This window comes from Hyperoodon ampullatus (assembly GCF_949752795.1).
Source record: "Hyperoodon ampullatus genome assembly, chromosome: 11".
Lineage (NCBI taxonomy): Eukaryota > Metazoa > Chordata > Mammalia > Artiodactyla > Ziphiidae > Hyperoodon > Hyperoodon ampullatus.
Window position 1 is genome coordinate 96,111,432 of NC_136924.1, and position 13,957 is coordinate 96,125,388.

The window sequence follows — 13,957 nt, forward strand, 5'->3', positions numbered from 1 at the left end:
CATCATTGGCAGAGACAGCTTGACAAGGGAGGAAAGCTGTACGTGAAGTGAGACGCAGCAAATCCCAAAGCTAGGCTCATCTAAATACGCATGGACAAAACTCACTTTGCTTTAAAAGTGTTCAGAGTAGTGAAATCTAGATTTACCCAGGTGTATCCAGAACTACCAATGTAGGTTTGGGTAAAACCCAACATACGTTTGAGTACCTAACTCTATCCCCTGGACACATAGCAGGGAATTCCCCCCAGATAGCAACAAGGACCATCATGCATATTCCCTTTATCCCTGCTTGGAGCGGAATCTTACCACTTTTAGCAATACAGGGAAGATTCAGTCTATGTCACCCTTACCAAAATCCAACTGGGAAACCTTGGATCCTTTCTCCCCCCAAAGTATGGACGGAAGCAAGGAAAAAAGAAATCAAGTTTTTTGACTTGGGAGTATTTCCCCCAATGAATGGTTTTTCTCTCTTTTCAGGATTTTTCACAAAACATCTATAGCATACACAGATATACAATGTGTTTGTATGTTGATTTGTTTGTTGGGGGAAGACTTCTGCTTTGGGAAAGATGGCGTAGACTTGCTTTTCTCTATTGCTCCCATTAAATACAACTGAAAGCCCTGGACATTATATGTAAAACAAACATAAGAAGATTCTGAAAGGTGGAAAAAAGAAAGCGGACTGGCTAGGACCTTAGGACCCGGGACACAACATGGTAGTGAGTTCTGTGGGTTTCTTTTCCCCTCATACATCCCAGACTGGATGCTAGAGAGGTCAGCAACCTGGAAATACCAGCATGCACAGACCAAAAAAAAAGCTCCAATAAAAGTCAGCTCTCTAGGGACTTCCCTGATGGTGCAGTGGTTAAGAATCCACCTGCCAATGCAGGGGACATGGGTTCAAGCCGTGGTCTGGGAAGATCCCACATGCCACAGAACAACTAAGCCTGTGCGCCACAACTACTGAGCCTGTGCTCTAGAGCCCATGAGCCACAACTACTGAGCCTGCATGCCGCAACTACTGAAGCCTGCACACCTAGAGCCCGTGCTCCACAGCAAGAGAAGCCACCGCAATGAGAAGCTCGTGCACCGCAACGAAGAGTAGCCCCTGCTCGCCGCAACTAGAGAAAGCCCACGCACAGCAACGAAGACCCAACACAACCAAAAATAAATTTAAAAATTAATAAATTTATTTTTTTTAAGTCTGCTCTTTAGCCAAAAGACCAGGAAAGGGGTAGCCTACAAAAACAGAAACTTCCAGACAATAACCACTCTTCTCCAGCCAAACACCAACTAAAAAACTGTGGCCCCCCACCAGCAAAGGCCAAGAAGGGAGCCTAGACTACCAACCTCAAGAAGCTATAATGAGACACCCCACACTGAGGTGGTGTCAGAGAAGGCCAGGTAAGGAGCCCATCTCCACAGACCAGTCATGAGGCTCTCCCCCATTCCTGGCAATGTTAGTGGAGACCATGTGGGATGCTGAAACTAACCCCCCTGCCCAGCCCAGCAGTAAGGGAGATGTCCCAGCCCCTCAAGTGTCAGTGGAGGCCAAATGGGGAACCTGGACTTCTTCCTCCACATGGTGGTAATGAGGTAGTGCCCCTTCTTTCCCTGCAGGACTGGTGTACAAAATAAGCCATTCAAAACGGAAGGCTTAAATAAGAGCCAGAGTCTATAACAAAATGCAAAAATGTCCAGGTTTCAATAGGAAATCACTCATCATACCCAGAACCAGGAAGATCTCAAACTGAATTAAAAAATGTCAACCAATAAGCTCCAAAATTTACAAACAGTTCATGCAGCTCTATATCAAAACAACAAACAACCCAATCAAAGAACGGGCAGAAGACCTAAATAGACATCTCTCCAAAGAAGACATACAGATGGCCAAGAGACACATGAAAAGATGCTCAACATCACTAATTATTAGAGAAATGCAAATCAAAACTACAATGAGGTATCACCTCACACAGTCAGAATGGCCATCATCAAAAAGTCCACAAACAATAAATGCCGGAGAGGGTGTGTAGAAAAGGGAATCCTCCTTCACTGTTGGTGGGAATGTAAATTGGTACAGTCACTAGGGAGAACAGTATGGAGGCTCCTTAAAAAAACTAAAAGTGGAGCTACCATATTACCCAGCAATCCCACTCCTGGGCATATATCAGGAGAAAACCTTGGTTCGAAAGGATACATGTTCATTGCAGCACTGTTTACAATAGCCAAGAAATGGAAGCAACCTAAATGTCCATCGACAGATGAATGGATAAAGAAGATGTGGTACATATATACAATGGAATATTACTCAGCCATTAAAAAGAATGAAATAATGCCATTTGCAGCAACAGGGATGGACCTGGAGATTATCATACTAAGTGAAGTAAGTCAGACAGAGAAAGACAAATATCATATGATATTGCTTATATGTGGAATTTTTTTAAAATGATGCCTCTGAACTTATTTACAAAACAAACTCAAAGACTTAGAAAAAAAACTTATGGTTACCAAAGGGAAAAGGTGGGATAAACTAGGAGTCTGGGATCGACACGTACACACAACTATATTTAAAATAGAGAACCCACAAGGACCTACTATATAGCACAGGGAACTCTGCTCAGTATTCTGTAATAACCTAAATGGGAAAGGAATTTTAAAAAGAATAGATACATGTATATGTATAACTGAATCACTTTGCTGTACACCTGAAACTAATGCAACATTGTTAATCAACTCTACTCCAATATAAAATAAAAATAGTTTTTAAATGTCAACCAATAGATGCCAACACCAAGATGATAGAGATATTAAATTATTTTCAGGTAGCCATGATAAATATGCTTCAAGAAGCAATTACAAACCCAGTGAAACAAATGACATAGAGAACCTCAGCAAACAGATAGAAGCTGTCAAGAAGAACCAAATGAAAACTCTAGAACTGAAAAATGCAATAACTAAATTAAAAGCTCAGTGATGAGCTCAAGGGTAGAATGGATAGGACAGAGGGGAAAAAATCCGTGAACTGGAAGATAGGACAATAGAAATTACCCGATCTGAACAACGGAGAAAAATTAGACCAAAAAAAAAAAGAAGAAGAAGAAGACAGAAGGAAAAACCAAAAAACAAAAACAGGACTTCCCTGGTGGCGCAGTGGTTGAGAGTCCACCTGCTGACTCAGGGGACACGGGTTCGTGCCCTGGTCTGGGAAGATCCCACATGCCGCGGAGCGGCTGGGCCCATGAGCCATGGCCGCTGAGCCGGCGCGTCCGGAGCCTGTGCTCCGCAACGGGAGAGGCCACAGCAGTGAGAGGCCCGTGTACCGAAAAAAAAAAAAAAAGTCATTGTCCCAAGCAAACTAATGTTCCCAGAATCTGGAACAATGCATTATACAATCCAAACCCATATTTGCTCAGGTCCGTATTCCCTCATCTTAAACTTTTGGGACCAGTTATGTTTCAGTATCCAGAACTCTGGGAATTTTACTGAGGTAAATATAGTATATGCATTACAACAGTGTATATGGATTACGTACCTTCCCCAGCCAGGTCTGGGGCAGCCCCCTAGAATCAAGCATGCTAATACTTCTTCTGAAAAAATATGAATATTTACTTTGAGATAAAGTCTATAAACAGTTTCACCTGTTCAGGGCAGGATGGATTTTGGCATCAGACTAATTAAAAACACTTTTGGTTTTCAAAATTTTGTGGACTTCAGGATGGCTGGTGAGAGATTGTGTGACTATGCAGCCAAAGCCCATAGTAAAGACTTAGAAGTAACTAGAGAAAATGAATAATAGAAGAAATATTGGTTTCAGGGTCAGGCTATGCCAGTGACTATGAAATTAAACTCTGTTGAAGGGATTTTCCAATCAGGAGGCTGATGTGGTGTAATGCTCACGTTCCACTGGCTCAGCCTTTCGGCCACCTTAATAGAGAAGGAACCTGAGAAATGCAGTTTAGACTAATGCCCAGAATGGGCTGGACTAAGGTTTGGTGAGTAGCTGGCAATCTCTGCAACATCCACCCTTCTGGTCACCAGTGTCAGGCTATACCAAAGACTATGATATTAAACTCCATAGAAAGGATTTTCCAACACAGAAGTTGGTGGAGCTGTTTCAGTCTTCCAGTTTTTAGTTGTTCCCTTATGGACTCTACTACAGCTGACTCCAGGCTCCATACTTAGAATCATTACACTACCATTGAGAATCCTCTCTGTGGAATTGCCCCAGTTGGAAAAATCTGAGCTGTAATAAAGACCCGCCACCAGACTGAAACTCAGCTTTTTGTACAAACCTTAGATTTAAGTGCTATCTCTTATCGCAGAGAGACTTCTGTTATAATGTATGGGTGTTGCCAAATCTGGTTCCCTATGCATCGATGCTGAATAAAAATATGGAAACAGAGAACTGGAACATAAGAAATAGAGAGGCTTTTTATTTTCTTTGCCAGGCAAAGGGAAGACACAGTAGGCTAATGCCTCAAGAACTGTGCCACCCTCCTAGAGGGATCAGGGAAGAATTTATACATGGGGCTCTCAGTCCGGGGTATGTGATAAGGATCAAAAGTGGTGAAGGTCTTGCATTTCTTTTCTTCTGCAAACTCATGGCCAAAGCTGGCATCAGGTGGCTCAGCAACCCGGTCTGGTGTCCCTGAAGTTATTGGCCCGTGACCTTCTTTCTGAAATGAAGAGTGCTACAAGGGAGTGTAGGGGGAGAAGAAATGCCAGGTGCAAAGGGTAATTTGTATGGAGTCAGAGAGTAATCAGCTTGGTGAAGGACAAGTCTAGCTACGAGTGTCTGTTAGTAGTAACAGCTGAAGAATAACCAAGATGAATTAACTCTTTCAGACCTGTTTACATTGTTTCCCCCAGATGGTTCATTGTTTCCTTCTTTTCCTTGTTTATCAGAAAAGTCTCATTTCTATTTTTGCTGCAACATGGGCATCAGTCATTTTTGATAATTCAGGGAAAAAATCATCACTACTATAAACATCGAGATTGATGAGATTTTTGTTAAAAATACTTGGAGCCATTGAAATCTTCCTTAACCTGTAAATGAAAAACGACTTTAGAAAAACATGTTGGACCTGTCTTACCTGTTAAATTCTCTTTGGGAGAACTCTCTATTCCTCTCGGTTGTGTCCTGGACAGGAGCTCCCTCTTGGCACCCCCTGTCTTGTCTGGGCCATGCCTTCGCCATCTCAGATTTCTTTAGATCCCGTCACTCTTTCTGATCCAACAACTGATACCAGCTCCACAAACACTCCATCATTGTGAATATTCACGATGTCTAATGCGCATAGAAAAGACTATTTCCAGTTACCTGGGGTTTAAATTAATAGTTAATTTATTAAAATTGTAAGTATAAAACATGGTTTTGCTTAAACCTTGAAATTCAAGTTACAAATCCTGAAATTCTATTTATAGATGTACTACATTTTTAAAAATTACTTCCACTTGTTCTTTGATTGATGTTTAACTCAACTTGAACAGATTTAAATTTCCTTAGCAATTAGTCTAATCTACAAAGTTGGTAAAATTTCCATAACTGTTTTACACCATATTCATACACTTAATATATCTGATTTTTCCCCCTCATGTACTTCAGTTGCCTGACAAGGTAGTATTTAAAATACTCACAGGGCTTCCCTGGTGGCGCAGTGGTTGAGAGTCCGCCTGCAGATGCAGGGGACACGGGTTTGTGCCCCGGTCCGGGAAGATCCTACACGCTGCGGAGCGGCTGGACCCGTGAGCCATGGCCACTGAACCTGCGTGTCCGGAGCCTGTGCTGCGCAATGGGAGAGGCCACAACAGTGAGAGGCCCGCGTACCGCAAAAAAAATAATAAAATAAATAAATAAAATACTCACAAAATCTTTCTTATAACATAAGCAACTCTTGTAAGTCTAATTACTTTATTTACCATGTTCTGCTGTTTGATTTCTCTTGAATGTTCTAATACTGTTTATAAGCTTTCGACTAAAAATCATAACTCTAAAATCAACAGATATTTCAAGTTGGAAACAACAAAGTTTAACTTAAATTCATATAGATTTTTAAAAATAAATTTATTTATTTTACTTATTTATTTTTGGCTGTGCTGGGTCTTCGTTGCTTCACATGGGCTTTCTCCAGCTGTGGCGAGCAGGGGCTACTCTTTGTTGCGGTGTGCAGGCTTCTCTTTGTGGTGGCTTCTCTTGCTGCAGAGCACAGGCTCTAGACGCGCAGGCTTCAGTAGTTGCAGCACATGGGCTCAGTAGTTGTGGCTCATGGGCTCTACAGCACAGGCTCAGTAGTTGTGGCGCACGGGCTTAGTTGCTCTGCAGCATGTGGGATCTTCCCGGACCAGGGCTCGAACACGTGTCCCCTGCATTGGCAGGTGGATTCTCAACCGCTGAGCCACCAGGGAAGCCCCACACAGATTTTTAAACTTATCTTAAAGTTAACATCAAAATACTATGATTTACTTCACTGTCTCTATTCTAAATTCTACCCTTTCCCAGGAGAGTCAGTTTGACCATCGGGAAAGCTGAGGTTATTAGGTCAAAAACTTAGTGCCGTAGACCAGTTAGCTGTCAGATTGAAGAGCAGAGCGGGAGAGCTCGGGGCTTCAGGGCTGCACGCTGCAAAGTAATCCTCCTGTGAACTCACTGAGCGCTCCCCAGGTGGAGTTACCTCTGCCGACCGCAGGGCGGGTTTTCAGCTGGACCGGCTCACAATTCACATGAGCAGGGCATCTTTTGCATTGTACCTTATCCTACCTTGGGTAGATGATCTGCTACTGTATCCCCACCTAGATGTCAGCAAATTTCCTTCACTTATTAAGTCCTTTTGTATTTTTCTTTCTTACCTGATCCTCTAGCCTTGTCGATGACCCCTCTTTTCTAAGACTCTAAGTGTCATCAGACTCACATAAACCTGCTTTTCCCTTTCATATCTGCCTGGCCTCCCAGACCTTGCACTCCTTCCACATGTATCTAGCCTGTCTTCAAAGACCATAGACCTTTCTTCCAGTGAAATCTACTTCTTCCTCCAGCTTAATCAGCCTTGTATTTTTCCTTCAGTTTTCACCTCTTTTATTCCAGAAGAAAGACCAAACTTTATGTTGCTCTTTTGTTGTTGTTGTTGTTTTTAAGCAGTTCTTTCTTGACTCCTTGAACAAACATGCTTGTTAGAATCAGAATGTTCCAGACACTGGCCTTCTGAATTACCCTGTTGAGCCCTTGGGTTTGCAGTAAGTTCAAGTTTTTCTCTATCTTCACAGGAAAATGATACATCCCCTATTAAATAAGGGATCCTCACTCCTTTTGATCTCTTCACTGGAAAAAATATACCACTCTTGCTAGCTAAAACCACAGTCCAAAATTCAAATTCTTGGCCAAGGATTGTATAATTGACTAAAGGATTATAAAGTTTACAATTCCAGAGCCACCTTAAGATGGTTGTCGGTAAGTCCTGGGAGCTTGTGGATAAGCCTAAGGATCTGAGAGGCTGGCCTTTCACACTTCCTTCCCTTGTCCCTGACACAGTTCACAAGGACAGGTAGAGGCTGGTCACGCATGGCCTACTTGGGCCTACACAAAGTTCACGGACACATACTCAGGAGTGAAACTCAGCTCCTTTTGAGGTTGAGGGTCAGCCTAAAAATCTGGCTGAAAAACATGGCAGAACAAAAAGTTATTCCATCCACCAGTGCCTTACCTGGAAAGCCTTTGTAGCTAATATTTTGAGGTAAGACCAAAAGACCATATATTTGGTGAACTAACCTCTATTTTTGCCTTACCTGTAGTGCCAGGTCACCTTTGCCCATGAAATCGGCACCCGAAAGCCTGTGAGTTCTTGTTACCAAGACCCTGTGGTGCTCCAAGGACGATGGTGCTTCAAGGACAAAGGACGACCCTTCCTGAAAATGTTTCACCTGTTACACCCCCTACAGGACTCTTACCCGCCCTCCCACCACGTTGCCATGGTTACGAAATTCCTGAGCCCACCTGGGCGACGCCCACCTGGGCAACGGGACCTGTCCCAAGTAAGGAAAAGCATCTGCCCTGTCCCACTCTCACCTATAGAAGGAAGGTATATGTGCCTCCGCCAATCAGTAAATGAAATTTTCACCTCGGACCATTCCTTTGTTTTCTGGCTGTAAAAACTGATCAATAGCATATGTTCGGGCTCGACTCTCCCAGACCGCTAGGAAGTCAGCCCGCTGTTCTGGCTGCGACACTTCCCTCTAATAAACTCTATCTTCTTTACATTCTGCCTTATATCTGAAAATTCTTTTCCAACCCACGTTCAGAGCACGACAGACCCTAGCAGCTCCTGTTGGCAAGGCCCCCACTTATTAAAAAAATAACCTGTGCTTGTCTAAATCAGCCTGGTAACGATAAAAATAGCCAATCTCCTATGGGCATTAGCCACAATAAGCTTCTGTAAGCTGCCAAGGTAAAGAAAAACCCAGGCATGTCTGGCTCCAAAGCATGTGTTCAAAACCACAAGCCTGTGCTGCCTGGGCTTCAGGGAGAAGGAGCTTTAGGGATCCTGCCATCCCTGAGACTCGATGCTTTTCAAGACCCCATTGTCACCAGGCTAGGGTTGGCTCTGTCAATCTCCCAGTAATCAATGATAATGATAGCTCACATATAACAAGCCGATTCTGAGTTGCTTCAGAAAAAGTTATCTTACTGAAGCCTCACTCAAGCCTTGGAGTAAACAATTCCTTTTGATACCTGGTGAGCCAACACTTAGAGAAGCTAAAGCCCAAGGCCGAACACTGAGTGCTGGGATTTGAACGCAGGCGGAACTGACAGCAAAGGCCTCCTGGACCCCTCCTCCCTCCTCCCCACCACCTCACAGTAGGAGGTGCCCTCTGTGCTTTGGGATTTCCTCCAAGCAGCAAGATGGTATAGGAAGAGAAGGGCCTTGAGGTGGCCTGGTGGCCTGTGGGGGGACAAGGCGGCAGAGCAGCTAAGTCACCTGGGCCTGGTACGCTGGGGCTTCGCTCTGTGGTCGTCTGCAAATTGTATCACCCTCTGTTCACCGTTCTGTGCCCTTTGGACTTATTCTCCCTCTCTGTGGCGCCCCGGAGCGCAGAAAGACTCCTCTCCCTTCAGCAGCCTAACTGAAAATCAGGGCTTTTCTCAACTGCTGCTTTGGCCCTTTGACAGCCTCTCCGCAGCCAATAGAGAAAGGGCAGGATAATCCCAAGTCACCTGTTTAAGGGAAAAGACCACATCTCATGGGGATAGGGGAGGGGCTGCAGAGTGGGGATGAGAACTTCAGACATTTGGGTCAGGTCTTTGAGAATGGATATTCGGGGCGGATGTTCCTTTATCCTGTGGATTAGAATCCTGGTCGAGGTGATAAATGGAATATTTATAAGTGGAACGGAATATGTACAAATGGAATATTTCCTGCCATATCAACAAACAAAGGATGTCACAGTCACCAATGATTGCAGCCCTCCAGCGTGAGCTGGTGAGCCCTGAGGAAACTCAGGGTGTGAAAATACGGGCCCCAGAGAGCTAAGGTGCCTATTAAAGGAATGATTTCAGTGAACCCAGACTCTTGCATCTTCCCATCCATAGAACAGTGCTAAATTCCTTAACTTGAGATGTCTGGTTTTCTTTATTTAACAATAATCTTTTGACGTTCCCAATTACCTGCTCTTTGTTGCAAAACTCCTATATATCCTGGCTGCCCCCGTCGCCTCCCCGGAGCAGTTTTTCAGAGGTACCTGAAACGCTGTCTCCCCGACTGCAGTCCTCATTTTGCCCCCAAATAAAACTTAACTCGCAACTCTCACGTGTGCCTTTGTTTAAGTCAGCTGAGGCATCATGGGGTTCCAATTCCGTTTCTGACAAATCCAGCTCCACCGCATCCCAGAGTCCCCATGCCCCACCCCCTCCCACCCACTGTGGCTAAATTTAAACCCTCATCTGTCCTTTTCCTGTAGGACGGGGGTATTTTAGGGAGCGACAGCGTGGTGCCGCAGGCGATGCCGTGACACCAGCGCTGTGAAAATAAGCGTGCCAGCTCCGCGCGTGGGTCAGAGGCCCCCGCCCGCCCCGGACTCGCAGATCTCCTTCCACACCGTCTCCCTTCCTCCTGTTCCTCGTCTCTCCGGGAGGGGGCGCCCTGTGAGGGAAGCCTCGGCAGGACGCTGGGTGGGGAGGACTCGCAGGGAGGCGAGGTCCAGGACCCCAGAACCCACAGCGCACCGAGGAAGACTGTGGATGCAATCTCAGTTCATTCTACAGACACCCGGGGACATCCCAGGGTCTGGGGATTTCACCCATCAACGCAGTCCAGAGGAGCCCTGAGGGGGCCCAGGGGACATACCTTGGGGGCCAAGGTGGAGATTAAAATCTAAGGGGAATACGAGATCTTCCCCGCCCCCAGGGCAGGGGCTGGCGGCTGGGGAAATGCGAGTTTCAGGATTGTTGCTGATGGCACATCAGCCTGAGGGTTGCAGGGTGGTGGACTCCTGAAGTGGGCAGAGCCGTGGTGTGTGAGCGTGTCTGTGTGTGTGTGTCCGCCCACCCGCCCGGAAGACACAAAGGTGAGCTTTCAGGTCTCCAGTCTGGTAACAGGAAGCAGAACGCCTATGGATCTTGAGCGCTTGGTTACCGTCTCTGCCTCTACAGCCCGGCTTCTCCCAAGGCCTAGTTTCTCCATCACGCACTTTTCAGGAAGCTCGTTAATTTTCACTGCAGAGAGTGGACTGCAGAGGAAAACAGCCTTACAGTGCAAAAGAAAACACTTGAGTGAGGCCAAAGGAGATGTTTGCTGTTTCAAATTAAATGGGAATAGGGAAATTGGAAACCCTGCCCAAGGCCTGGCATCCTGGGGATCTGGCATCTTCTGTGAGGGACGCTGGGGAAGAACTTTCCAGATCTTGAGCAACAAAATAAAAACCCATTTGGACTCCTGCCTGCTGCCCTTTCTCTGCACGATGGGGGTTGGCATCTTGCCTCATTCCTGATGCCTATTTCCAGTGTGGTGGGTGTGTGTGTGTGTGTGTGTGTGTGTGTGTGTGTGTGTGTGTGTGTGACAGAGACAGTGAGAGAGGAGGGTGGGCCCACAAGCAAGAGCAGTAATTTGGGGCATGTGTGGCTGCGGGGGCACAAGGGCTTCCAAGTCTTCTCCAGGCACCCACACTCCCGCGGACACTGACCCCATCACGACACGACCACCCAGCTGTCATGTAGGGAGGGGCTGGCAACCATGGGCTGGCACCTGGAGTGTCAACACTGACGGTGAAAAGGACGGACAGGAGGGACTTCCCTGGTGGTCCAGTGGTAAAGACTGTGCGTCCACTGCAGGAGGCATGGGTTTGATCCCTGGTCAGGTAAGTTCTGCATGCCTCACGCTTCAACCAAAAAAAAAAGGGGAGGGACAGGAAACGTTACACCTACAAGACACAGTCAGTGCTCGGTGGTTCTGACCCTGGAGAGTGTCTGGAAAATGAATGCAGAACGGCGCATTTCAGAAGAAACCCCCGCTTGGTCCCAGAGACAGATGATCCAGGAAGGCTGGGAGCTGGGCAGGTGCTAAGAGACGGACTCTGTGCTGCCGATACGTGTGTACTCAAGAGAGTGACAGAGGGCCCTGCAAGCTCGCCCCCTCCCGCACCCGAGAGCTGGGGCTTGAACTTGAATGAAGACCCCAGCTCCCGAGTCTCAGCCACGGTGTAGGGGCTCCAAGGGCAAACACTTAGCTTTGGCTCCCCTTCATGGGAAGCTGTGGTCCCTGAGGCCAGGGGTGCGTGAGGACTAGAGGGGACGGTAAGGGTGGGAGCGCGGTGAGCACCCTGAAATTTAAGACCATAAATTAAAAGCGCTCTCTTACACCCCGTTAGTGCTGAGGCTCTGCCCGCTGAGCCATCACTCTGAGCCTCTGAGCAACTCCAGGTAGAACAGGCAGGGCTGCCCCCCATGTGTTATTGCCACAGACATGGAAACAGGACCTTGGCATCTGCGGGGGCCCCTCCAGGAGAGGCTGCTGCAGGCACCTGCTGGGCGACCGCTGTCCTCTGTGCACTGGCCCCCTGGGCCAGAGGGCCATCAGGGCAGCGCCATTCTCCCCTCCTACCAATACGTCTTTTCTCTTATAATCAGTCTGAGAGCTACACACGTCACCTCATTCATCATTTATGGAGCCCTTACTGCGCGCCAGGCCCTGTGTGGGTTCTGAGAATACAGCGAATCTGGTGGTGGAGACAGACGCGCACCACCATGTAGTAAGGAGTGCTGTGATGGAGGAGTGAACAAGAGGTGCCAGAGCACAGAAGACTTCCTGGAAGAGGCAACGCTGGAATGAGGTCTTCGGTGATAAGGAGAAGATTGCTAGGCACACGGGCGGAAAGGCCACGCTAGACAGAGGGAATGGGACGTGCGAAGACAGAGGCGAGAAGGAGTAAGACAAGTAGTGGTTTGTGTGACTGACACCCAGGTGTGCAGGGGTGGTGGCAGAGAGGGGCGGGGAGGGAGGGAGGGGGGTTGAGGGGCCTCTCATGGTGTCGGGACTTGACCCTGGCAATGATATGGAAGTAGGGAAGGTTCTAGAAGGAGAGCTGCACTTTATAAAAGTCACTCGGACCCAGAGCCGGGTGGAGTGGAGCAAAACACGGGAGGCAAAAGGAGAAGAGGTAGCAGGCAGTGGGGAGGCTCCTGCAATAGACCAGGCATGCATCGAAGACAGCGTGATCAAGGCAGCGGCAGCAGTAGGGGAAGAGAAAGAAAAGACACACGTGAGAGATTTTAAGGGGTAAAAATGAGAAGGTTTAGTCATCATTTGGACAAGAGGTTAAGGGAGAGGGAGAAATCCAGACTGGCTCCCAGGTTTCTGCTTAGGTAACTGGGAGAAAGGTGAAAGGGACAGGTAACAGAAGAGAGCAGAATCCGGGACAAGGGTGCGTTTAGGCACAGGATGTCCTAGGGGAACTGCCAATAGTAGTTGGGTGGGAGTTCTGGGTGGGAGATTAAGTATGGACATCAATACATGGCTGGTGGCTGAAGCCAGGGGGAAGAATGGGCGCCTGCCAGAAGTAAGACCAGGCACAGGTGGTGCACGCAGCAGGTCAGTAAGCTCCACTCCCACCCCACTGTGTCTGTGAGAACCACAGAGAAGTAGGGGAAACATTACTGATACTCAAACCCCCCATCCCACAGAAAGGAATTAAGACTTGGATCCCTAGTCTTTCCTGGGGCCGGGACAGCACAGGAAGGATGCTCCCCCACAGCACACTCTTCTGAAATAACCCCATCCGGTTTCCACCCCTTACGGCCTGGGGGACATGTCTCAGAGCCCGTTCTCTCTTATTACAAACAGCAGGGTTGGGCTTCCCTGGTGGCGCAGTGGTTAAGAAACCACCTGCCAATGCAGGGGACACGGGTTCGAGCCCTGGTCCAGGAAGATCCCACATGCTGCCGAGCAACTAGGCCCGTACGCCACAACTACTGAGCCCGTGTGCCACAACTACTGAAGCCCGCATGCCTAGAGCCTGTGCTCCGCAACAAGAGAAGCCACCGCAATGAGAAGCCCACGCACCGCAACAAGGAGTAGCCCCTGCTCGCTGCAACTAGAGAAAGCCCGTGCGCAGTAACGAAGACCCAACGCAGACAAAAATAAATAAATAGATTTATAAAAAAAAAAAAAAAAATAGCAGGGCTGTCTGCACTCTCTCCCTAGACTCCCCAGGCAGGGCACCCCAGAACCCCAGGCTGAAAATTCCAAGAGATGGGGAGGGGCTGACAATGTCCCCCACAAAGCCCCAGCGTCTGCGGCATTCCCTCCATTGTCTATACTCTTCCCACAGGTGCTGAGGGAAGAAGACAGTGGGAAACAACCAGCCCTGCCCCTTACTTCAGCTCAGAGGCCGAAGGGGCCCGAGACCCCATAGCTGCCACCCGCACAGCGCCCACCGGGGATCAGCCAGGCCAGAGGCAGCTCACCGAGCTTTT